The sequence below is a fragment of the Dermacentor andersoni genome, chromosome 10 (assembly GCF_023375885.2).
Source record: "Dermacentor andersoni chromosome 10, qqDerAnde1_hic_scaffold, whole genome shotgun sequence".
NCBI lineage: Eukaryota > Metazoa > Arthropoda > Arachnida > Ixodida > Ixodidae > Dermacentor > Dermacentor andersoni.
The window spans coordinates 94554318-94580563 of record NC_092823.1 but is presented as its reverse complement, the minus strand read 5'-3'; the positions used below and the strand labels follow the sequence as shown (position 1 = coordinate 94580563).

At 45.3% G+C, this 26246-nt stretch overlaps 1 long non-coding RNA gene across 1 annotated transcript; it reads left to right on the top strand.

The window, feature by feature from the left end:
• Positions 1–12893: 12893 nt before the first annotated feature.
• On the top strand, positions 12894–17929 carry LOC129380261 (uncharacterized). Its single transcript, XR_008608282.2, has 3 exons — positions 12894–13149; positions 14097–14135; positions 17674–17929. It is a non-coding gene; the product is annotated as an uncharacterized lncRNA (long non-coding RNA).
• The last annotated feature ends 8317 nt before the right edge of the window (positions 17930–26246 follow it).

The window sequence follows — 26246 nt, the reverse complement described above, 5'->3', positions numbered from 1 at the left end:
GTATAAGCAAGGAACGTTGTGTAATAACGGAAGTATCACCAACCTCTCATGGGTGATGTGGTTTGCCCACGCGTGAATTTTGCAGCATTCTTAACGAATACAATAGACCTGCTACAGTTAATGTTCATTTGTTTTTGGTGTTTTGTGAAATTTCATTGATCGCTACTAGTAGGTTTTCTTTCTGCTTGTCATACGCAATGATGTAACTAATAAACCTTCTTGTGCATGGTAGAACAATCTATCTTATAGGTAGTGCTTGCTAATAACAATTATTATATACTAGCTTTCTATGGGCTTAGGACACCATTTTTCATCATCATCATCATCATCATCATCATCATCATCATCATCATCATCCTAGTTACGCCCACTGCAGGGCAAAGGCCTCTCCCATACTTCTCCAACTACCCCGGTCATGTACTAATTGTGGCCATGTTGTCCCTGCAAACGTCTTAATGTCATCCGCCCACCTAACTTTCTGCCGCCCCCTACTACGCTTCCCTTCCCTCGGAATCCAGTCCGTCACCCTTAGTGACCATCGGTTATCTTCCCTCCTCATTACATGTCCGGCCCATGCCCATTTCTTTTTCTTGATTTCAACTAAGATGTCACTTACCCGCGTTTGTTCCCTCACCCAATCTGCTCTTTTCTTATCCCTTAACGTTACAACTATCATTCTTCTTTCCATAGCTCGTTGCGTCGTCCTCAATTTCAGCAGAACCCTTTTCGTAAGCCTCCAGGTTTCTGCCCCGTAGGTGAGTACTGGTAAGACAAAGCTGTTATACACTTTCCTCTTGAGGGATAGTGGCAACCTGCTGTTCATGACTTGAGAATGCCTGCCAAACGCACCCCAGCCCATTCTTATTCTTCTGGTTATTTCAGTCTCATGATCCGGGTCCGTGGTCACTACCTGCCCTAAGTAAATGTATTCCCTTACCACTTCCAGTGCCTCGCTACCTATCATAAACTGCTGCTCTCTTCCGAGACTGTTAAACATTACTTTAGTTTTCTGTAGATTAATTTTCACACCCACCCTTCTGCTTTGCCTCTCCAGGTCAGTGAGCATGCATTGCAATTGGTCTCCTGAGTTACTAAGCAAGGCAATATCATCAGCGAATCGCAAGTTGCTAAGGTATTCCCCATCAAATTTGATCCCCAATTCTTCCCACTCCAGGTCTCTGAATACCTCCTGTAAACATGCTGTGAATAGCATTGGAGATATCGTATCTCCCTGTCTGACGCCTTTCTTTATTGGGATTTTGCTGCTTTCTTTGTGGAGGATTACGGTGGCTGTGGAACCGCTATAGATATCTTCCAGTATCTTTACATATGGCTCATCTACACCCTGATTCCGTAGTGCCTTCATGACTGCTGAGGTTTCGACTGAATCAAATGCTTTTTCGTAATCAATAAAGGCTATATATAAGGGTTGGTTATATTCCGCACATTTCTCTATCACCTGATTGACAGTGTGAATATGGTCTATTGTTGAGTAGCCTTTACGGAATCCTGCCTGGTCCTTTGGTTGCCAGAAGTCTAAGGTATTCCTGATTCTATTTGCGATTACCTTAGTAAATGGTTTGCAGGCAACGGACAGTAAACTGATCGGTCTATAATTTTTCAAGTCCTTGGCGTCCCCTTTCTTATGGATTAGGATTATGTTAGCGTTCTTCCAAGGTTCCGGTACGTTCGAGGTCATGAGGCATTGTGTATACAGGGCGGCCAATCTTTCTAGGACAGTGTTCCCACCATCCTTCAACAAATCTGCTGTTACCTGATCCTCCCCAGCTGCCTTCCCCCTTTACATAGCTCCCAAGGCGTTCTTTACCTCTTCCGGTGTTACTTGTGGGATTTCAAGTTCCTCTAGCCTATTCTCTCTCACCTTATCGTCGTGGGTGTTACTGGTACTGTATAAATCTCTATACAACTCTTCAGCCACTTGAACTATCTCATCCATATTAGTAACGATATTGCCGGCTTTGTCTCTTATCGCACACATCTGATTCTTGCCTATTCCTAGTTTCTTCTTCACTGCTTTTAGGCTTCCTCCGTTCCTGAGAGCCTGTTCAATTCTATCCATATTATAGTTCTTTATGTCCGCTGTCTTACGCTTGTTGATTAACTTAGAAAGTTCTGCCAATTCTATTCTAGCTGTAGGGTTAGAGGCTTTCCTACATTGGCGTTTCTTGTTCAGATCTTTCGTCTCCTGCGATAGCTTACTGGTTTCCTGTTTAACGGCGTTACCACCGACTTCTATTGCGCACTCCTTTATGATGCCCATAAGATTGTCGTTCATTGCTTCAACACTATGGTCCTCTTCCTGGATTAAAGCCGAATACCTGTTCTGTAGCTTGATCCGGATTACCTCTAGTTTCCCTCTTACCGCTAACTCATTGATTGGCTTCTTATGTACCAGTTTCTTCCGTTCCCTCCTCAAGTCAAGGCTAATTCGAGTTCTTACCATCCTATGGTCACTGAAGCACACCTTGCCGAGCACGTCTGCATCTTGTATGATGCCACGGTTCGCGCAGAGTATGAAGTCGATTTCATTTCTAGTCTCACCATTCGGGCTCCTCCACGTCCACTTTCGGTTAACCCGCTTGCGGAAAAAAGGTATTCATTATCCGCATATTATTCTGTTCTGCAAACTCTACTAATAACTCTCCTCTGCTTTTCCTAGAGCCTATGCCATATTCCCCCACTGACTTGTCTCCGGCCTGCTTCTTGCCTACCCTGGCATTGAAATCGCCCATCAGTATACTGTATTTTGTTTTGACTTTACCCATCGCCGATTCCACGTCTTCATAGAAGCTTTCGACTTCCTGGTCATCATGACTAGATGTAGGGGCGTAGAGCTGTACAACCTTCATTTTGTACCTCTTATTAAGTTTCACAAGACATGCCATCCACTCGTTAATGCTATAGGATTCCTGTATCTTACCAGCTATGTTCTTATTAATGAGGAATCCGACTCCTAGTTCTCGTCTCTCTGCTAAGCACCGGTAGCACAGGACGTGCCCGCTTTTTAGCACTGTATATGCTTCCTTTGGCCTCCTAACGTCACTGAGCCCTAATATATCCCATTTACTGCCCTCTAATTCCTCCAATAGTACTGCTAGAATCGCCTCACTAGATAACGTTCTAGCGTTAAACGTTGCCAGGTTCATATTCCAATGGCGGCCTGTCTGGACACCATTTTTATCGGTGTCTAAATTATTTTTATTGCACTGTAGGACATATTATTTCCGCGTGCATCTCTATTAGGCTTTTGTATGCAATAGCATTATAGGAGGATTTCATCCCCTTTGTAGGCATCTGTAGGACGAAACACTTGATGTTTGTGCGCTTAAAAGAGCGGCTCACACTGCGATTAAAATTGAAAGATTTCGAGCGATACAAGCTATTGGACGGTCACTTTCATAAATAAGTAGGCAAGGTCGCCTATGACGTTGGCACGCACCAGAGCCCTTACGTATACTGCCACTCCAGTTGCGTCATACAATAAACTTAGAACGCTTTACCTTTTTATTTTTTTCTATATTTATTCATTTACTCACTCACCCACTAATTCAGATATGGAGATTGATTTTTACATGGACGTTGTCTGGGAATCAGTGACTGAAAGTCAGCTAAATGCCTCAAAATATCCCCAAACCTGTCAACTACCAGAGTCCCCAGCACTCAGCAGCATGGGCTAAAACATTTCTCAGCAATATGGTAATGAAGTAGCACATATACTTATAGGCTTTTGAAAAATGAAAGAAAATAACGCGTTAGATTACGCAACAATTGCAAAGTGCCCATAGAAATAAAATTACGAAATCTTCTGCTCAGCATTATGGTCATAAACGCTTCGAAAGTACGCCTTTCTGGAGAGAGAATATGTAAATAGATAACAAGAATTCACATTTGGAGAGTGAATAGGTAAGTATGCATCTTGTTCTTAAAAATCGCTAGTAAGCGGAGTTCTTCTACCATACTGCAAATCACATGATGTCTATTAGGTAGCTGAGAAACCATTTGCGTATGTTTTCACCTGCTGTTTTTCGTCCGGAATCTCTCACTGTAATAGGCCGTGTGTCGGGAAATATGAGTACGCTGTTTCCCAAAATAAGCTTAATGAATTGCCTCTGCGTCAATCACTGCGAGTACGCTATCACATATTTTTAGAGTGAGCGCTTCGGAGTTGTCGCGAATTTTTTTGGATACACAATGCCCTGCTCAACTTTTAAAGCCTTTGGAAAGCTTTGCATTATGGCTACGTTCAGCTTCATTTATTCGTTGGCTAGCTTACCTTTCACCACCTTCGTCCGCCTCTACTCGCTCTTGAGCTCTGTTTCTTGCTTCTCGACCAGCTTCGCTAGCTGATCCCTCATTGGTCTAGTCGTGACCTAACACACCAGCCAGACTAGTCTTCATGGTCTAGTCGCAACACTGGCACACCCGCCCTACTGATAAAACCGTTATCAATAGCCTCGCCTACGGACTCAAAACCACGTTTCTTGGAACGAGTAGGAACACTTTCAATTCGAACAGCCATGCCTGGGCTCCTCCTACAACATTTATCTTCTTATAACGAGGCATCGTGTAACAATCACCACTCTATTTGTTACCTACCTACACGTAACAAAAAAGGCAAAGAAACTGAAGCGCATGAAATAGAAAATTCGGCAGGTGACACGCCCTGTAGGAATCGATGTTATGCGAAGCAGTGCACTCGAGCCTACCAAATTAACTAAACGACCCTGAGAGCACCAACGCATAGGTGGCTGTTCCATGACCTATAAATAGGCTTGTCTTTACAATCATGTCGTGACGTATCCTATATGTCGGTCATACACTGGTCCTATTATGCCAGTAATGATACACACCAAGTTAACGAAACGACCATGAGAGCACCAAGACGTAAGCAGCTGTTTCATGGCTACATAACACGCATATCACGAAATTGATTTCATGACCTATAATTTATTTCCATCCTACACCCTTGTCGTATAATGCCATTTTTGTTACATATCAAGGTAAAGAAACGACCTTGACAGTACCAAGATGTAGGCGGCTAGATAGTTATTGCGAAATGGTATATGATCGCCAACAAATGCTATGCATTTAGAAAAACAAAACTCCCTTGATCATTTAACCTTACATTCTTGCGACCAAGTGAGGGGAAAATTAAATAAAAAACACTGATCGCTTTGGCACGCTGCTCCAGCTTCGTTGAGAAAGCACTTCAAGTGTACAAATCTCTTCCCTTCAACGCCACTCTAGAGTGTGACAGACTGGGGCTGCCCACGGGCTGTGGTGGAAGGAGTGGCAGTTATGCCAGGTGGCACTTCCTGGTGGCACGGCAGATGGCGATAGCCATGGTCATTTTGCCTGGTGTACGGCGAGTCTACAAGGTATCTTACCACCACTATTTTCTAAAAGTCGTTAAAAGATACCCAGGTTGCAGATTTGTAAAATTGCTGTGAAGTTGGCTAAGAAGACCTTGTCATGAATACAGCTGCATAGTAGTGGCACTGAATCATCACTGAGGTTTAGATAGTTCTTGAATGGGACCAATTGACGTCAGGCACCTTTAAATCAAATCCTTCATCTAAATAATTACTCTTTACTGCATCAATTGTTTCTTTAACATGACAGAGCATGTTGAACTCAGTACCTGGTGGCACGCAAAGCGAGCACATAAACACCATCTTAACTTTTTGTAGAGAAAGCTTTAACAGACTGATTCAATTATTTCAGGATGTACACAAGTATTTATAAACAGAATATTTTTAGCGATATAAACCCATCTCCACCATACCGATCCTTGCCTTTCCCCCAAGCGGCATAATACTGAAAGCGTCAGTATTGTCTGGTTCACTACTTAGCCGTGACTTCCATCCTTCGGGCGGCAACACTTTGCAATACCATGACCAGCTAAATAATTCGTTGTATTTTCTCCTGCTATTCTTAAGTAAAACTTTCGACGCCAGAGTTCTAGCCCTCTATCAAAAAAGTTCGATTGTGTGCCCTGTCATTTTCCTGTTTTGTTGTTGTTTTATGTTTCTTCGTGCGCATTAGTGCGCACAAAGCAAAATGCGCACTAAGGTAATGAGTTATATCGCTAATTGTGGGCGCAACGTTCCACCATTTCACATATTGTGGTTGCTGTTTCCTGCTCTTCTAAGAGTGCCGCTCCACTCTTTTCGATGATGCCCGCGAGGACCTTGAAAGTATTCGAAAACAAAAAAGCAATTAAAAAAGTACAAGCAAAGATAACATCTCCTTTTAACTGCATTTTCTGTTCAAGCACAAAGTGACATATTGAAGCTGCATACTTTCGCATCCTTTTCCTGTGCATTTTGAACCCACTATTACGTTATTTTCTTCTATAGTTAGTATGTTTCTTTCGTACACGCTAATTGATAGTAGGCAGGTTGCCGTCTGCCTTCGGGTCACATCTCATAATTACAGAAAATATAACCCGGCATCAAGCATTCAAGGAACATTGGGTTTTCGTTTGGCAGCAGCGGTTTCAGCAAACGGAACGTTTAGCTGTATGCGCCTCTTTTGCACAGGCAGGTAAGTTCTTTGTTCGCTACCTCTCTAAATGAAGGCGTTTTTTGTTACTTTGCAACTACTGCCGCCGGTGTTTTCAATGCTCATTGTTGATGATGTCTAGCGCATAGTTGGCCAAGACACTAGAACAATTCTATGCATTATTGACAGCAAGGTTGATGAGGCATCTCAAAGGCTACTTGAAAATGTTTACTGAAGCTTCGTGCTTCCCAAGCGGATGTCAATGCTTTGAAAGTAGAGAGGGAGTCTTATTTCTAGCGTCACCATGCTCAAGTCTGCAGTTAAGGCAATGAAAGTAGAAAATACGAGCCTTGTAACTGCAAAAAAGGATCTTAAACTAAGGGAGGAAATTCCAACAAAAAATAAGGTTGCTGAAATGGAAGAAACTTCCAGAGACAACGACGTGAAATTAAAGGGCATTCCACGCTCTCAATGCTAGGATTCCACTGCCATATTTAGAATTATTGCAATGACACTTGACTGCTTGATCTCAAGTGCCGACATCGACGTTCTTCATCGGGTGCCTACAAGAGCCGGATTCATAAAAAAATTGTATCGCTAGATTTTCTACTCATGCTAACAAGCAAGAGCTTGTAAACAAAGCACGGAAGGCTCTCCTTAGTTATCCTGACCTTGGCTTCTCTAGCTCTCATTCTAACGCTCTTTTTGTCTATGATTACCTTACCCCCGAGAACAAACTGCTCTTTGCAAATGCTCTATATTCAACAAAGAAAATGAATGACAGTATCTATGATGTGGCAATTGTAACATTAAAGCCAGAAAGTCGAGCGAGAACCGAATATTCCCAATTTCTTTAAAAGGTCTGTCTGTTTTACAACAAACTCGTTGATCCTTTAGCAGAGAATATTTGTCTATAGTAGATTTTTTTCAACTGTCTCAAGGTAGTTTACAACAGATCAAATTCATGAATTTGGCTGTGATATATATTCGCCTGCCGTTTACTTCAAAGCACGTAGACATAGAAACAATTCCAGCAGCATTAAGGTTTTCTGACATCATATGACTATACCTGTTCTTTCGTTTCCGTCAGTGAAACGTGGTTATCGCTTGATAATGAGGGCATGTTCTGTTTCCAATAATACGTTCCCAAGTATTGTCACCCTTCCGCTGGAAGTTGTGGTGCTACAGCCATATTCATATGATGGATGATTGCGCATCAACGAATATTTGACCTTAACTTGTATGTATGTATGTATGTATGTATGTATGTATGTATGTATGTATGTATGTATTTATGTATGTGTGTAAGTATGTATGTATGTATGCATGTATGCATGCATGTATGTATGTATGTATGTATTTATGTATGTATGTTTGTATGTATGTATGTTTGTATGTATGTATGTATGTATGTATGTATGTATGTATGTATGTATGTATGTATGTATGTATGTATGTATGTATGTATGTATGTATGTATGTATGTATGTATGTATGTATGTATGTATGTATGTATGGATGGATGGATGGATGGATCGATGGAATTAAATCACTAACCCATATTTCCAGCTAGTGGTAACAAGACTAATCATAGGCCGTCGTCCTCGGTTCCCAACTTCTGTTCTTTGACACCTGTTATTCGCTGAGTATTTTCAAATTGTCATTTGGAAATAGAAATGCCTTCATCCTTGTCGGCATCAACATCAATCTTCTCGAGATGAATGTCTTAGCCTGCTTGGATTACTCAGAGGAATTTCTAGGATTGGGCTACGAGTTATAGTGCTGGTTTTATGGTGCCCTGGTGCATTCCGGTTGTGCAGATGGTTCGATCTTGTACTGTATTCCCAAATATTCGTCTGCAGCCATAGGAGGACAGCTGCAAAAGTGCAATGACAACTTCCTGACAGACATAATGAGTGGTGCTGCTGTGGATACTTATTGGTAAGTCCTATTGGGTAATATTGTTAGGCTTCTGCGGTGCCTTAACACTGCTGGGCCTACAGAACGGCCAGCATTACAAATATCATCAAAACTACTGTAAGGATGCATGTCGTGCTATACTATCGTAATTGGCTCACGAAGTGACCACTTTTGTTTAAACTATGTAGCAGTCTCATCCAGTTCCCTTCAACTGACTACCGTCTATACACGAGGAGGAGGCAGGGAAAAAAATTGGACCTTCGAATAATCTTTGGCATTGATGGCTTATGCTTCGTATTTTTATGATGTTGCAGGTTTTGTTATTCAATGTGAAGCTTGCTACGGGCAAAATATCTGCATTTTATTTTTATTTATACCTAACAAATGATTTCTTTAGTCACGGTGACACTTTATATATCATGCTCTCGTGACCCTAAGCCAACTTGTTTTAATTCAGGTGTGACTGAGCCTACAGGTAAAGTCTAAGTAGACTGTACTGTGTTGCTCATTAGTGTTGATCTCTACATCTGAGTTCGTCGCACAACTTGCAGGCACCGCTGTGCTTTGCTTCATTGACAAGGTAATATATGGAGAGCCTGCACTTCAATATCAGTTATGAGAATCAGTTGTGAGAAATAGGTTAAGAAGAAGCAAGGGTTGACCTTGGTGATCAATACACACATGTTCTCTTTTTAATATGCTCTTTTTGCAATGTTCCTTACGTGCATGATTTCACATGATGCGCCCGCTGATACATTTCAAACTGTGGTGGAGCTGTGTTTATGCCTTAAAGTAGCACTCTTTCCCCAAGAGAAATCCTTATTAAGCCCAGAATTGATAAGTTATATAAGCAGGTGACAGGACATAACATAGTCTTACCATCCAGTTTTACTGTTTGTGCAGTAATATAAAGCAAGGGACGGAAGGTGTAGAACATAATTTTGCAATCGATGTTGCTCTTACACCTGCGAGAAGGACACATGGGACAGCTACCGTGACACTTGCTTTACAACGATAAATGAACAGTCTTGCTATCAAGTTAACTTCTGGAGGGGAAGCCAACTCACAGGTTCTCTATGATGCGTATCAATAAAGCTTCACAAATCTTTCCAGCCCTATGGTGCCTATATATTTCCACAGTCGCGCAGTTTTCAAAGGCAATGGTGCAAGTGTGCCGTGCAGCACCAGGTGTTTGCCAAATGACCTGGGCATCAATTAAGCATAATCGCCATTTCAGGCATTTACATTGGCTTCTTTTGCTAACGTACCAAGCACTGCGTCATAGTAATGTTTGATATCAGTCGAGACCTTCGTTCGTGCTTTTTTCACCGGTAGTGGTGCGTGCTTCTTCATTATTTAGGTGCCTACACAACAATGCTAGCTTCCACCATGCCGACAAAGAGTTGAAGTAAAAGCTGACGTGAGGCCATTTTTGTCAGCACTCAACAAGCTAGGTTTGCGGGTATGGGTCTGTGTTCGTTGGTTCAATAGATTTTGGAGCCCCATAAGGGTTTTTTCGGCACAACAAGGCCGACACGCTTGTGGGTTGTGCTTCTATAACTTCTACAGCACATTTAAAGTGAAAGTGTGGGCCTTAGCTCCAGAAGGAAATGCACAGACGCCCTCATATGCGGCGCAGGTGCCTCTCAATCACTGAGCTAAGGCATCAGTGTTGATGTTCGTTCCGTTGCCAAAAACAGCAGGTTTCGGTTCAGTGTAATTCTATTAGGACAGGTCGAACACGCCTTCCATGTTATGAGGGGGCGCGATTATCTCAGGGCCTTTAGATTTTTTTCTTGCAACTTTCTGCCCACGTGACGGTTCCTTAACAATAGTATGAATACAGCGACTGTCTCAGTGACCCTGCTAACGACTGCGATCAACTAGAGAAAGGCTTCTTGGCGTAAACAATTGACGATAGCTGACTCATGAACACAAGAATGCCACGAAGAAAATGGCGGTAGCTTTCTTTCTTTAGCGCTGTGCATACGCACTATCGTTGTCAGTACGACCGCCAATGCACGAGCTGCAGTGGACGGCAGAGACAGTCTAGCAGTTCGCGTTGACGTGCGCCGCTCTAGACCAAAAGGGGGAGAGAGGTTTGCTATTCTAGTAGAGCAGCATACCCTCTTGCAGTGGCTGCTTTGTTCGCGGAACGAACCGCGAAAAAAGTGAGAGTAATGAACTGCGCAGAATTCTGCAACGTCAACGTCAGCGAAGAGCCCCAACCAACAAACAGAAGAACGAGCGAGCGGACGAAGAAAAGAACAAAATGAAGGAGTGAATGAATGTTTGAGCGATTGGGCGAACGACGAATCGAACAAACATGCTATTTATTAAATAAATAATCGAGGTAGCGAAATAACTAACGCATGCCTTCCTTGGCTAACTCAACTATCGACCGTCAACCGTGACAACTGGAAGGGTGCTATAGCAAGTTAGAAAGCAAGGGCAGTCAAGCGCCATGATGCAGCACACTGCGCTAAGTGCTGAGGACGCCTGGGCTCCTCGGTGGGCGAGTATATGGTTACGTAGTAGTGACAGCGAAGAAGGCAGCAAAACTTTTGTTAACGAAACTAGCGTTTTATTGGGTGAACTTGTGCCCTCAAAAACAGGCTAAACTCAAAGAACAGCAATAGTTTGATGCTCTGCTAGGCGAATAGGGAGGCTGTAAACACTGGAAGTTTTTTTAGCATTTCAAGATTTTACGAAAGTGCGTCTTCGTTTCCTACACGGCTTACCGGATGACCTGCAGGGGTATTGGTCGATCTTCCTTAATGTTCTATCTATAACAACGCAGACTAAGAACAATAGTACAGATCCATGGAGGAAGGATCTGTATGCGTCCTGCCATATGGAAGCTGCACTGCGAACAAGGTTTGCACGCTCGGGCATAACATACTGTTACAATATTTATCACGTATATCAAAGACATCGTCAACCTCTACAAGCGTGTCGACGCTTCATAAGCAGACACTGCTAAATTTTAGGTACTGATGAAGGGCACAGGCAATGACGCCTATCAAATACTCCTTGAAAAGTCCCTCCACCGTGTGGGGCACGAACCACCTCGTAGTAATTCGTGATCATTTATTGCTCTTCGGCGCCAATGAAAGCGTTCGTTTGTGAGGAGGGGGCTTGTGAACTGTGGCGCGTGCCGTTAACTCAACACCAACCGCCACCACAGCAGCAGAAGCGCTGTGGTGGCGGTCGTAAGCGCGTCTTTAGTTCCTCTGGTTTCTCATGTAATGAAAAAAAACATCACTGAGACTCTACCAGTGTTCCTTCTGCAAAAAATGTTGCTGTTCATGTGAATTACTTCAATGCAGTGAAGCTGAAGTAACCTCAAAGGTATTTTCAGTTTCACCTAGTGTTACATACTACAGCTCCTCAGCGTACGATTTCTGGGCAAAGTCCCGCAGCCAGGAATTCTTGGCGTAGTGGCGACAACCAGCCAATCTACTCATTGTCTGGTTAGGTTGCAAGAAAATGGGCTTGCTTTCTATTTCGTGGCATTATTCGCAGCACTAAACAACTACATGAGTCAGTACGGGAGCCGCTCCAATATTTGTATTACCACACCCTTTGCATCGCTGTTTTCCAAGAGGCGTGATATGATTCAGTGAGACAGTGGTTACAAGCCCGCCTGCAGTATGAACGAGCCGCCATATCCTCCCAAGCAGTTTTTGATTTCCGTATGTCACACTTTCACTAGCAACGCTTCGCATTACCGATGACAAATGTTGCCTAGTTTATTTCCTCCAATGTTGCTATTTTTGCATGTTGCTGGATAGACACGGTGAGTAGCAATTTCAATTGTGCTCTGCAGCTTTTTCCGTAGCTGAGAAATTTTCTTATGATTGTGGTGATCCACGCAGTGATTGGACTGCATTCATTGAAAATATCAAGAATTTCTCGTGGAAAGGTTTTGACATGGATGATTTTACGAGCACGTTCTCAATCTGGGAAACTTTTAGAAGGTTTTTTTAAACCTCGATATTGATCACGTATTTTCTCAAACAAGCAATGCATTGTGCTACGAAAGAAAGTTTTTTCTGTTTTCTTATACTAAGTTATGATATAGACAATAAGCCCTGGGGTACACGATCTTTTTACTTGCACGAAACGTGCATGGTGGTGAATTTTTAGCCGTAGTTCACAAGAGAACCTTCCACACAACAAACAAACCGCCTGTCTGGCAAACAAAAAATAACGAAATCGCCTCTTTGCCGTTTGTTCCCATTAAGTTGTACGAACGTCAATCTGTGACGTTTCTATTTACCTTATCGTAACTTTTTTTCCTGCGACGTTTGTAGAAAGGCGTCACCACACATTTCTTCCTTTCCGCAAGAACCTTTACACACGAATTAAAAACGATGTTTTAAACATTACCACAAGAGAAGAAATGTCAGGAACTGACGCCTGGAGAAGTACCGGAGCTTCTTCATTTATCCAGAAATTTCCACTGTTATGTTGTTTATTTTTTCTCATTGTGTTTGCACAAATTATTAACTTTGTTCTCTTGCAAGACAACGCTATATAAAGGGACTGCCAATAAGTGCCTACAAACCTCATCTCAAGCACACGTTTTGGTAAAGATGCAGCGCTCCTTTCTGTTTGCACTCTTGACAGTAGTGCTGAGTCTCCTAGTTGGGATGGCTTTCTCCGATGAAATATCCATTGGTAACGCGACCGTAAATATAAGTAAGTCCCTAATGTCCTTAATATTTGTCAACTTTCTTCTAAACAGGAACGTATTTCACATCATTTCCCGATGTCAACTGGCTCTTTTACAAAAAAGATAACTCGCGTATTAGCAGGGAATACTTTGCGCCGGAGTATCTGAAAGGATTATTTCCCAGGCTAGTTGGTACGTTGTTCTTCAAAGCTCAGTATTTTGTCGCCAGAAATCACAAGGAGGCGGCACTGTAACAATATCTTTCAAATGCACTTCTGTTTCACGATTCTTTAGTATTCTGATCGGCCATCCACGCACGTTTGTGCTAGCTTGGAAATACAGATGATAAGGGAATAGTTTGGCGCGAAAGGATTTCTCGCATTACATTGGACTAGTGTCGCAAGCGACATAAAGTAGTGCTGAAAAGCACCAGCCCATGTTCTTGTGTTTTCTGCCGATTGCGTGCCTGTAGCTGTATGACAATGCCGGTTCCTTGAGAGTGACGAAGGCTAATCAGCAGCTTATGCGAGCAGCCGTCCTTCCTATTCATAACAGCAGGACGCAGAAAAATATCGCCAGATCGAAAACATTTTAGTCCATGGTCATGTTCCTGATTTCCGAGAAACGTCGCACCAGCGAACCTAAAAGTATGTATACCTTATTTAACATTTTTTTTTTACATTGAGAGCACACCAGCCCCCTTAAGAAGGGGCGTTTGAGCACACGGATAAAAGCAGTAGATATTTCTTCACTTGCAACCGCCTTATCATTTCTTCAAAAAAAAATGATTGCTCTTTCTATCACCGCGTAGGTAATCAGAAAAACGAAAAAAATAAATATCGCCTAATTATCCTAAAAGAAAACAATGCCCGCTACACAGTGTATATATAGCTTTTACTTTCTTGATGAAGCAGTTCTCTGCAAATTGAGTGTATGAACATGCGGATCTAATAAGTTTCTGTTTTGCTTCAAGATTGTAATCGAACAACGGGGTCCTGCATATACCCACAAGGTGAGCTGTTCCCACCAATATTTTTTTTTTGCAATTTTAGGTGCAATACGCAGTATTGAACACAAGTCAACCATATAGTATCGGTAATTCAGCTGAGAAATTAACAATATCAGCGTGTGAATGCCTTATGATTTTCGGACGCTGCTAAACGCGAGGTCGGTGGATCCAATCCCTGCAGAGGTGGTCGCACTTCGATGAACGTGCAATTTATAAAATTTACCTGTGATGGAGATACTCCCTATTGTGAAATCTGAACGCAGTTCTATACGTGTTTTGATTTCGCGGACAATCTGTCTTGTGCGGCACGACTACCTGGATAATCGGAAGATCGCGAGAGGCAGCGCGTGGTTGACGCGTGGGCGTGGTTCGTAGCAGCCGCCGCAAACAGACCTCCGCTCATGCAGCGCTTTGGCGAACAGGCGACGCGTAGAGTGCCTCGATGCGCGCGCCCCCGCTTACCGAGCGGAGGCGAGCGAGCTCACTGAGGCATCCTAACGACGCGCGCCAAGGTACGTCCATGGTGGTAGAATAGGAGAGGTCGCCAAACGAGCGCCTCAGGCAGGTCGTCGCACCTCTAGAGTTTCTACAGCAGTCGCCAAGTGGCGAAATGGGCTTATGGGCTCAAAGACGCGCATCGCAAGCTTTCGCTGTGCTGCCAAAGCTCTGTTGTTATCGCAGTCTTTCTGAGATTGAAACACTGTTTATGAATTTACTAATTGATAGAGGCTGTCTCTTGGCCTTGCCCACAAAAATAAGTGTGTCATGCTCTATGGAGCTTAAAATTTTCTAATCTGCGCGGGTAATTTCGACAAGACTGACACAGAGCGTCGATCGCAAGGGACGCGCCTGTATTTTTCTGGACGCGTGAGAATTCTTACCGGTGAGTGTACAGCGAAAAAAAAAATTTGGTTTTCAAGTCATTGTGGGCAGCATTGGGGTTATGAATGTGGATGATTTAGGATCGCCTGGCGGAAACTAAATTTCACTGATGCGCAGTCACCAATTGTTATTGTTTTATTTTTTGTTCCAGCTCTAATTGTTTCAACTTTACAAATCGAGCAGAAGTACCGACGCTGTCGCGCGCGCAGCTTGTACAGAGAGCCAGAAATACCCACTGTTCAAGCAGATCCCCTAAGCACCACTCCGAGGAGCGCGCAATGCTGTAATTCAATGGGACAACCGAGGGAGCTAGCTGTCCTCCTCCTTTCAGGAAAGCGCGTGTCTGCAAGATGCTGGAGACTGCAAATGACGGGAGTAGACACCGTTCTGTCTACAGAGAGCGCCGCCGCCGCGCCTTCATGTTCGCGGCCTACCTTGGCCGGCCACTCTGAGCACAAAGGAACAGGAACGGCGTGAAACACGCAATAAGTGGTAGCCGGGTCGACCGTTGTACAAGCGGCACGGTGTACTTCTCTCGGGATACGCCCTGCAGACAGATCTCGCCCGCTGAAGCTCCTACAAGGAATATCACGGTGTTGGAGAATGTGCCGGTGAATCTTTATTGTTAAATGACTATATATATATATATATATATATATATATATATATATATATATATATATATGTGTGTGTGTGTGTGTGTGTGTGTGTGTGTGTGTGTGTGTGTGTGTGTGTGTGTGTGTGTGTGTGTGTGTGTGTGTGTGTGTGTGTGTGTGTGTGTGTGCGTGTGCGTTTGTGTGTGTAATGGCTGCGCTATAGAATGACACCTCTATGGCGCAGCAAATCACAGATTTTCATTATATAATCGTGCCTACTCCCCCATTGTAGTGGTCCCCCTATCGACATATGGAGTGGGATTGAATTGGCATTCGTTTGTCTTGCTGCCCAAGCCACTTGACCTCATTACAAGGCACTGCGTGTTGAACACGTGGCGCCATATTTATGCGAGCGTAAGAGCTTCGCAAGATATTGCGAACTTATAGGCACACCAAGCTGAATGCGCTCTTCTATCAGACAAGGCATGTTGGAGAGGAATAAGACCGCTGTCCACAAGCCCGCCGGACATGTCACCTGCCCTTTTTCACATTTCTCCAGCTTACTGAGCAAACAGGATTATGTAAGAAGTAGGAAGTTCCAAGGTGCGTAATTATGTTACCTAGGATTTTCTACATCTTTTTATTGAGAAAATCAACAATTCCAAGTCAATACTTGCTATGTGGCTAATTATTCTGGACTAATTATGAAATTGAGCCGAATACAAAAGTAATGCCACTTTCTACACGCAATAGCCAACATGCAGTTGTTCGCGCCCCATTGATTGCTTCAACACAATAATTACGTTGCCCACACTCACACGACAAATAAAGGGAACTACGTACACCACGCCTACCCCGTAAAATTTCCCCAATCTACGCATAACTTCTGCGGCACTAAAATGCGTGAGCACAGAAGAACTTGATTCCGTGGAGCCTAAAAAACAATAAGTAACTTATAGCAGTTCTTCACTTACTTGAGGTTATTAGCCACTTTGAGCGTATGCGAGACAACCTGTTGCGTATTCTTTTGCTAGCTGGTTGTTTGTCTCCTTCCCTTAAATTTACAGAGCAGGGTTTCAGCTACTGTGACCATCACAGAGTAAGTATATCCGGCTGAGCGTAGCCACCCGACGTGATGCTTAATACATTCCCGCATCTTGTCAGTGCTAGATCTCACCAACACTACCTCGATACACATTGGTGCACATGCCCGCTTGTACAGCTTAGCCGCGTTGAACGGCTAAAGTTCCTTCAATGAGTGTGGACAATGCACCCGGCAGATCACCGAGCAGTCTTCACACATCAGAATAAATTTGAACGAAATAACCCAGCAACTAAGAGGTATTCCGTCCAGTTTACTGATATGTTCTTACGCTACCTAAAATTACCAGTGTACAATGCACCGGATGGCCAGCAGGAAAAGAGAAAATAGGAGGATGTCACTTCAAAAGAGCTTGACTTTGAATGCTAGGCGTGCTCCCTCGTCACGCTTCCGTTTTTTTTTCAACATGCTATTGTAGAATGCAAGCAAGTAAAGAAACTAAAAAGACGGAAATACGTCGTGTTTACTTGGAGTTAAGTTATTGCGTGTGGGTTGGCGTTATTGTGCTGTTATTGTGCGAGTAACTGAATTGAGGGCAGAATCCAACGGCGAAGCCTTTGCTACGCAAGCGTGTTCCAATGCGTGCCGATCCTGACTTCCAATGTGCTTTCGAACTATTTCAAGGCAGTCAATTTAACGGTCATCCCGCACTTCACCACAACAAACAGTTCATGCTGAAATTATGGTCGCTGTCCTTGGGAGGAGATTAGACGGAGTGATTTAGCTTTAAAGTTCTATTTAAAGGGTGCGTTTGAGGTGCAGGCGATTTTTTTGCAACCATATTTCCCCTACACTAAAATTTTCATAAACAACGAGATAATAATTGTACGACGACTATATGTAATTACACCATTAAGTCGAATAGCTATCGAATAATCGAAAAGCTATCGTTGCCAACCGTAATAAATAGCGTGACGTTAACACTGTTTTAATCAATCAAACTTTTGTTTCGTTCTTGCAGCGTGCCTGTGTCCGATGCCGACGGAGGACTTAGAACACGGACATCCAATCGTTACTTACAACAATGCAACGAATCAATGCGTTTCCATCACAGCAAAGAACGACACTTGTAACAGCTTTGGTCGCGAAAGCGCTTGCAGCTTCTTCTGTGGCGATGCTTCAGATTACGAAGATTACTAGATAGCGCCCGACAGGGCAACAGCAAAGACAGCTGCAGCTTCGCAGAACGTACTTGAATAAAAATTTCATTTCACGAATGCCGCTGTTCTGCATGAGGTTATTGACTAATCACAATACATCACTTTTTGGTGATGGGTGTTGTCTGCCACTAAGTTTCTACTTGAACTTCTTTTCCATCTTCCTAGCTTCACTTCGGCGCAGGCGCACGGCGTAGTCTATTTCACCTTCCGTGGTTAATTTTGATTGCATTTCCTCGTGTAGTGTGTGAATACATTTCGAATTGAGACAGGTACCACACGCCACTATGGTTCCAACTACCAAACAGTCTTTAAGACGCCATGTGTATATACCGTTTTACTAGCAGGGACTAATTCGCAAATACCAGTTCTGGTAGTTTAAAATGTTTTCCACACTAGGACGGATGATCACGAGGTTGCTTGGTGACTGTATCCAGCCTATCACATAATCAAGTGCACAAAAATTCCCTTTGTGGTCAAGGGAGGTAAGAGAGTACACCGGATGACGAAAGAGACCGTCGACGGCTTGGTGTAGGTCACCAGACTTCTACATTACCTCAGAGGAAGGCTCTTGCAAGCGGAGAACCAATTGACCAAGGTGGCCGCTCGGGGACTATGCATGTAGGTAATGCCTGATTAATTCACGCTGGCTAGGTGATGATTTGTAATCACCCCATTCCGAACGTAATGCCACTTATACCATCATCAGCATCGAAGTGAGAGAGAGGAGCCTCGTGGCATGGCGGAGAAAACAATTAGGACGGGGCATTGCTCAACATGATGCAAGCTTAACGGGCCGATCCAGCACGTGACCTCCACGTCAGAGCGATGTATTTTTAGTGATTCTGCTCTTTGGGTAGACCTACGATAATATGGCCAAACAAACGCACGTCTATGAGAAACTGCTGGGAAGTTAACGTTCGCAGCCAACTCGCTGAATCTCAGAGGTAATGTGAATGATGGAAGCCAAACCTGTCGCTCCAACACGTGATTGCCATGTCAGTGCATTGCATTCTTTAGTGATTCCGCTCTTTGGACAGACCTACAATAGGATGGCCAAACAACTGCGCATCTATGAAAAAACTCCTGGGAAGCAAACATTGGCATCCAACATGCTCAATCTCACAGCTCATGTGCATGACGAAAGCCAAGCCTCTCGGTCCAACACATGATCGCCGTGTCAGTGCATTGTACTTTTTAGTGATTCCCTTCTTTGGACAGAGCTACTACAGGACGCCGAATAATTGCGCATCTAAGGAAACACTGCTGGGACGCACAAATTCGCAGCCAACACGCTGAATCTCAGTGGTCATGTGCATGATGGAACCCAGACCTCTCGGCCAAACACGTGACCACCATGTCAGTACATTGTACTTTTTAGTGATTCCCCTCTTCAGACAGATCTACGATAGAACACCGAACAAGTGCGCATCTAAGAAAAAAAACTGCTGGAAAGCAAACATTGGCAGCCAGCCCGCTGAATCTCGGAGCTCATGTGCATCGTCGAAGCCAAGCCTCTCGGTCCAGCACGTGTTCGCCTTATCAGTGCATTGTATTTTTAGTGCTTCCGCTCTTCGGACAGAGCTACGATAGGGCGGCCGAACAAGTGCGCATCTAAGAAAAAAAACTGCTGGGAAGCAAACATTGGCAGCCAGCACGCTGAGTCTCGGAGCTCATGTGCATCGTCGAAGCCAAGCCTCTCGGTCCAACACGTGTTCGCCTTATCAGTGCATTGTATTTTTAGTGCTTCCGCTCTTCGGACAGAGCTACGATAGGGCGGCCGAACAAGTGCGCATCTAAGAAAAAAAACTGCTGGGAAGCAAACATTGGCAGCCAGCACGCTGAGTCTCGGAGCTCATGTGCATCGTCGAAGCCAAGCCTCTCGGTCCAACACGTGATCGCCTTATCAGTGCATTGTATTTTTAGTGCTTCCGCTCTTCGGAAAGAGCTACGATAGGGCGGCCGAACAAGTGCGCATCTGAGAAAAAAAAACTGCTGGGAAGCAAACATTGGCAGCCAGCATGCTGAGTCTCGGAGCTCATGTGCATCGTCGAAGCCAAGCCTCTCGGTCCAACATTTAATCGCCTTATCAGTACATTGTATTTTTAGTGCTTCCGCTCTTCGGACAGAGCCACGATAGGGCGGCCGAACAAGTGCGCATCTCAGAAAAAAAATACTGCTGGGAAGCAAACATTGGCAGCCAGCACGCTGAATCTCGGAGCTCATGTGCATCGTCGAAGCCAAGCCTCTCGGTCCAGCACGTGTTCGCCTTATCAGTGCATTGTATTTTTAGTTCTTCCGCTCTTCGGACAGAGCTACGATAGGGCGGCCGAACAAGTGCGCATCTAAGAAAAAAAAAACTGCTGGGAAGCAAACATTGGCAGCCAGCACGCTGAGTCTCGGAGCTCATGTGCATCGTCGAAGCCAAGCCTCTCGGTCCAGCACGTGTTCGCCTTATCAGTGCATTGTATTTTTAGTGCTTCCGCTCTTCGGACAGAGCTACGATAGGGCGGCCGAACAAGTGCGCATCTCAGAAAAAAAAATCTGCTGGGAAGCAAACATTGGCAGCCAGCACGCTGAGTCTCGGAGCTCATGTGCATCGTCGAAGCCAAGCCTCTCGGTCCAACACGTGATCGCCTTATCAGTGCATTGTATTTTTAGTGCTTCCGCTCTTCGGACAGAGCTACGATAGGGCGGCCGAACAAGTGCGCATCTAAGAAAAAGCTGCTGGGAAGCAAACACTGGCAGCCAACACGCTCAAGCTAAGAGGTCATCTGCTGGTCTAAAACTCCAATGGTACACGTGAACCGAATGGCTTCTAGTATAGTTTGCTTGCCAAGGCAAGCAAACTGTCGTAATGTTTTCTCCTAGTTTATTCCCTTCCTCTATGCACAGCAATGCCACACATCACATGATCGACGTGTTTCTCAGCGTTCGCAAGCACTGGCGCACTACTTGCGGTGGCCACGAGTGGTACTCCCTATGTCGCCGCTAGATGGCGCAGCCTGTGCACAGTGGCACGAAAGAGATTAATGCGGCTCCTCTTCACATCTGATGCATGACGTGTTTGGGCGGTGAAAATATTGTGGAAGAAGCAAGTCAGTCAGTCAGTCAAGAACTTTATTGAAGTCCTGAGGAGTTTCAAGCCGTTGGAGATCCCACGCGGGGAACTCCTCCAGCAGAAACCGTAGGCGACACCCAAGTCGGGACGGGAACGTGGTGATGCTCCACCAGTTCGTTGGCCCTCTGGACGGCCTTGAGTTGGAGTTTGAGGTCCGGGCTTTTGAGGGCTTCTTCCCATTCGGGCTCACTGGAGAGAGGGCCCTTTGGTAACGCGGTACATTGCCATAGCATGTGCGAGAGTGAGCAGCAAAGTATATTTTACTCATACGAAAGACAGAGAGATTGACCTGAGACAGTGCGCTCTAGTCTGCTACTCTGCACTTGAGAAGAGGGGAAGGGGAGTGAAGTACTGCATATGTACATTAGACGGTGGCACTACTAGAGCCGTCTTCTCGTTTCGTGTGAGGCAGAAACTTCAACATTCCTTAAATTGTCCGCATTTAAATTCCAATGCCAGGCCATTGACCCAGAATAGCTTCCTCTGACATTGGTTGCCTGCCAACAATGGTGGTGTATCGCTACGTCGCTTCCTTGCTAATCCCATCACGGTCGACTAACGCCGTGAGACAGATTCCGAGCCATAATAGTTAATACCATAATTATGCCAGTGAAGGAAGAAAACAACCTCAAACACAAGTTCGTAGTTTTTTTGGCGTTATTGATAGTCCACCCCGCTCATGTTTTCGCTGTTATGTCGGGCAAACAGGCACTTGGTTCAATGTAAATTTCGAAGAACTTTCGTACTGTGTGAAAACTTTACTAGTTGTTTGCTTGCTATTCAATGTGACAAATGTGACTGTTATTTCTTGTATGACACCTGTAGAATTGTTGAGCGAATGCAGAATCACCTTGCAAGAAAGATTATCGAAGGAGAAGAGAGAAAAATATGGCTGAAATGTGCGTGCGCATGCTATCTATCACGCTAAAAGCAAATATATTTTATTTTTGTGCATAAACATCAAATATACAACACTGATGAGTTTTCATTCCTTTGTGTATTTTTTATCGCATAAAACACTTAGTAGGAAGCCTCTCTATATCTCTGTTTCTGCGTACATTGTAGGAGTTGAAGACGGACTTTGCGATGAAAAAAACTTGGTAGGTTTATTTTACATTATTTACAGTGAGACGTCAATGAACAGTCGGTCAGTCATTACGGGCCGGCAGCAACTCGGACGCTGCGGCCCGCGGCAAGAAGTTCGAGAGAGGTCAATCAGGGATTGCTCTAGTATCTCTGGAAGGCGCGTCATGTTCGGCCAATGGGAGAGCCCGCTCAGATGACGCCACCTTCGGCCAATGGTAGGCACCCGTGCGGCGGTGTCACACCCGGCGGCTCCCCGCGGTCTTGCCTTGCTGTGGTGCAATGCTCTCTTCAAAGGCGGCCGGTGAGACGCTGCCAGGCCTTCCCGGACATCACAGCCGTCTTGTTGTCACGGTGGATTACAGCCGTCTTGTTGTCACGGTGCATTGCAGCCGTCTTGTTGTCACGGTGCATTACAGCCAGAAGGTTGTCACGGCGCATTACAGCCGTCAGGTTGTCACGGCGCATTACAGCCGTCTTGCTTCTGGACCCAATTTACTTGCAACAATGCCGGGCTATCCCTTCGCTTTTTAGCAGAGTCAAGCATTGAATAGCCCCACCGGCGGCGTACGAAGTGGGGGCCTTCAACTTGTTTGCCCGTGCGCGCCTCTGCAATGTGGCATCCGTGCTTCTGCGCTTCTCAATTAGCTGTGGTGCGATTCGATGTGGTCTGGGGAACTCGAAGGGGGCTCAGAAAGAGGTCCCGTATCTAACAGCTCGTCCTCGCCCCGGAAGTTCTGAATGGCCGGTGAACTCAATTCGCTGGCCATGAGGAACGCTGAAAGAAGCCGCAGGGTACTGGGGTCGAGCCTCGTTTGACGAACTTCGGGATCCTGGGCCCTGGAGAACATACGTCAAACAAACAAAACAACACAGCGCTGCACCACGCGTAAGCGCAGGCTCTTCACCCCTGACTCGCCAGGCTATCACTGAGTCAAAATCAACCCTGATCTTTTATTTCCCCAATTTCGACAAATCAGTTCCAACCACCTTTCCAAACCGCTATCCATTTCTCCCCGAATGCCGACAAGACCAGACTACTATTGTTGTTGCAAAACAAAGGGTCGTTGACGTTGCAAACAACAAATGAAAACAGCCGAACATAACTTAAGTGGCGTAACTACACGAACAGCCTGTTTCCAATCTATCGCAGTGGCGTACTTATCGCACGTATTGGTGCCACTGAACAATCTGGTCAACCTCACAAGTACGTAATCACAAGCGCACTAGCCTTGTGGTCACTAAACAGAACGCATACTTGCGTTGTAGGCAAACTTTTCATTTACGCTTACTCACGTTTCTTCCCTGAAAGTCCTACAGGACACGTGACTTAAACGAACAATTAAACTTGCGGGACTTACACACTCCGCAGAACCCTTAAAATAATGCGTGTTCTAATAACTCGTTCCAGGCATACTTTGCAGAGAAGTCAGAATACGGCTGCCCTCAACACACGAGCAACCCAGTCATAAATCTGCTTCCTTCCGTCCACACAGGACACGCGCTAATGGAACTAAGAACGCTTCTCGGTGCAAATCATGCACTCACTGAAAACCCACGCGGTTAACCTTAGAAAATAAAAAAACACATAAAAAAAGAAGGTTAACTAAAACACACGCGCGTTATGATAGGCTTCTCACCGATAACCTTGACCCTCAGGTTACTCACACACACAAAAAAGAAAGCCTATTCACTCATTAACTAACACTCGCGAGACTACATGTTTTAAAAAAAACCGCCTCTTTCAAATCTTGAGCTTCTCAATCAAAACATACACATAGCTCATACCTTACATATTGAAAGGAACTTACATCGCGAAAATTACCAAGTGCTCAAAAATAAAACAAAACAGAACGTTTTACTTCTACGGAAGCTCTGTTTGCCTCCCGTTCCAAACGTTTACGTCTGACTCATACTTTGAGCCGTACTCGAGGTGGTGGCGGTTTGAAAGCTACTTTGGCTGCCAAGGAACAACAAAAGGGCTGACTCACTATCAGCTCCTCCAAGACGTTACGGTCTCCTGCCAATTTGCGTCCTGGCGCCCCGCTTTCCTCACAAACTCGATTGACCGCGTCGCTACTCCCCACCTGGTCTCGTCCTGCCACCTTGCGCTTCTTCGTACTGCACGCTGAGCTTTGAAAAGAACTACGGAACGACGAGGAGTCTAACTGCCCCGTGCCCTTTGTCCGCGTCCGTGCAGAACATGCTTCGCGGTCCCCCTTTGACCGGTAGCTCGAACGTTTTGGATGCGTCAACATCGTCCGTGATGACCGCACCTTTTTCCTCGCGCCCTGCCCTTTTGGGTTTCTCGCCATCTTTGGCGGCGCTACATTAGTTACCGTCTTTCGATCTTTACCGCGCTTCTTTTTACGGCGCTTTCTCTTTGCACTCGCTTTCATGTCGCCTTTTCGTGCCTCGTGCTGGCTGGTACACATTTCGTCGGCCCGGATCGGTCTCTTACCCGCACAGTCTGAGTGATGCTTAACTAAATCATTCCTCTCTTGGCTACCCAGACTGGCGGAGAGCCGCACCGATCCCTGAACAATGCAGTTGTTCTCTCGTGAACTACGGAGCTCGCCATCCCGAGAACTACTCTCAACTGCATCGTCCAGTTCGCACTTCACTTCTGCACGCAGATCTGACCTGACATGGGTGCTCGCGTCTGTCGGGTCAACAGTACCCTTTTCTTCGCTAGCAACTTTGCTAACATTACAAGCGACGCACACGCGCGGTAACTGCGCCAATTTGTTCGCAGCTGGCCTAGCTGTCTCTACAGTCATCTGTTGGCACAGCACCTCGTCGCTCTCCTTGCGGCCTTTAACGGCCTCTGTTGCCACTAAGGCATCGTTAGCTGCTAGCCTTTTCCCTTCACTTATGAATCTGCAGCCAATCTCACAGGCACTACTCTTCTCGTCGGCTTTTGGCGAAAATCCGCTCGATGCAGCCTCATTCTTTCGCTCTGTACTACCTACAGAATTCTGAGACAGCCGTTGTCTCTGTGCCATTAACTGATCACAATACTGTATCTCTTTGATCAGTGCTGCCTTCTCTCTCTCATACTTTTGCTCACGCTCACGCTTACGTTCCTGATACTCACGTTCGCGTTCATTCTCACGTTCGTGACGCTCACAGCTAATAGTAAGTTCTTGAAGCTCACGCTTCCGTTCATTCTCGCGTTCTTCACGCTTACGCTCACTCTTACGTTCACGACGCTCTCGCTCACGTTCACGACGCTCACGCTCCCGTGGTTCCTGTATCACCTCCCAAGCAAGCTCAATGCTTTTGCCATCATTGCCACTATCGTTAATCGCCTTTATGATAGCTGGCGTTTTCATCCGTTCGTCCGCCTCAACTCCCAAATCGTCGCACACCAACAACAAGTCTAACCTCGTCAACCTTCTAAGATCCATGGCAGCTGCCCCGACAGGTGGTTAGAACTGTTTTCCTTAATTAATTTGTGCAAATACACAATGCATCAAATTCCCGATTCCCATAACTATCAAAATGAACACACAACATTTGAGTCTGGCGAATCAAAAGGAAAAAAAAACACGCGCTCACTTACGGTTGCAGCACCCTGCCATCCGGTTCATTTGTCCGCTGTTCCCAGTTCCTCCGGACTCCCTGGGTCTAAGGCTCGCTCTTCTTCGCTACTCCCAGTTTCTTCGGACCTCTTTCGACGAAGGCTCTTTCTTCTTCGCTCTTCCCGGTTCCTTGCGACTCCCTTGGACGAAGGCTCTTTTTCGCTGTTCCGGGTTCCTCAGGATCTCTCTCGACGAAGGTTGATCCGTAGCGCTGCCACCAGCTGATGCATTTGAGGGCGATCTCACCGCTGCCAACCAGTTGTAGGAGATGAAGGAGGACGTCGGGATGAAAAACTTGGGAGGTTTATTTTACATTATTTACAGTGAGACGTCAATGAACAGTCGTACAGTCATTACGGGCCGGCAGCAACTCGGACGCTGCGGCCCGCGGCAAGAAGTTCGAGAGAGGTCAATCAGGGAATGCTCTGGTATCTCTGGAAGGCGCGTCATGTTCAGCCAATGGGAGAGCCCGCTCAGATGACGCCACCTTCGGCCAATGGTAGGCACCCGTGCGGTGGTGTCACACCCGGCGGCTCCCCGCGTTCTTGCCTTGCTGTGGTGCAATGCTCTCTTCAAAGGCGGCCGGTGA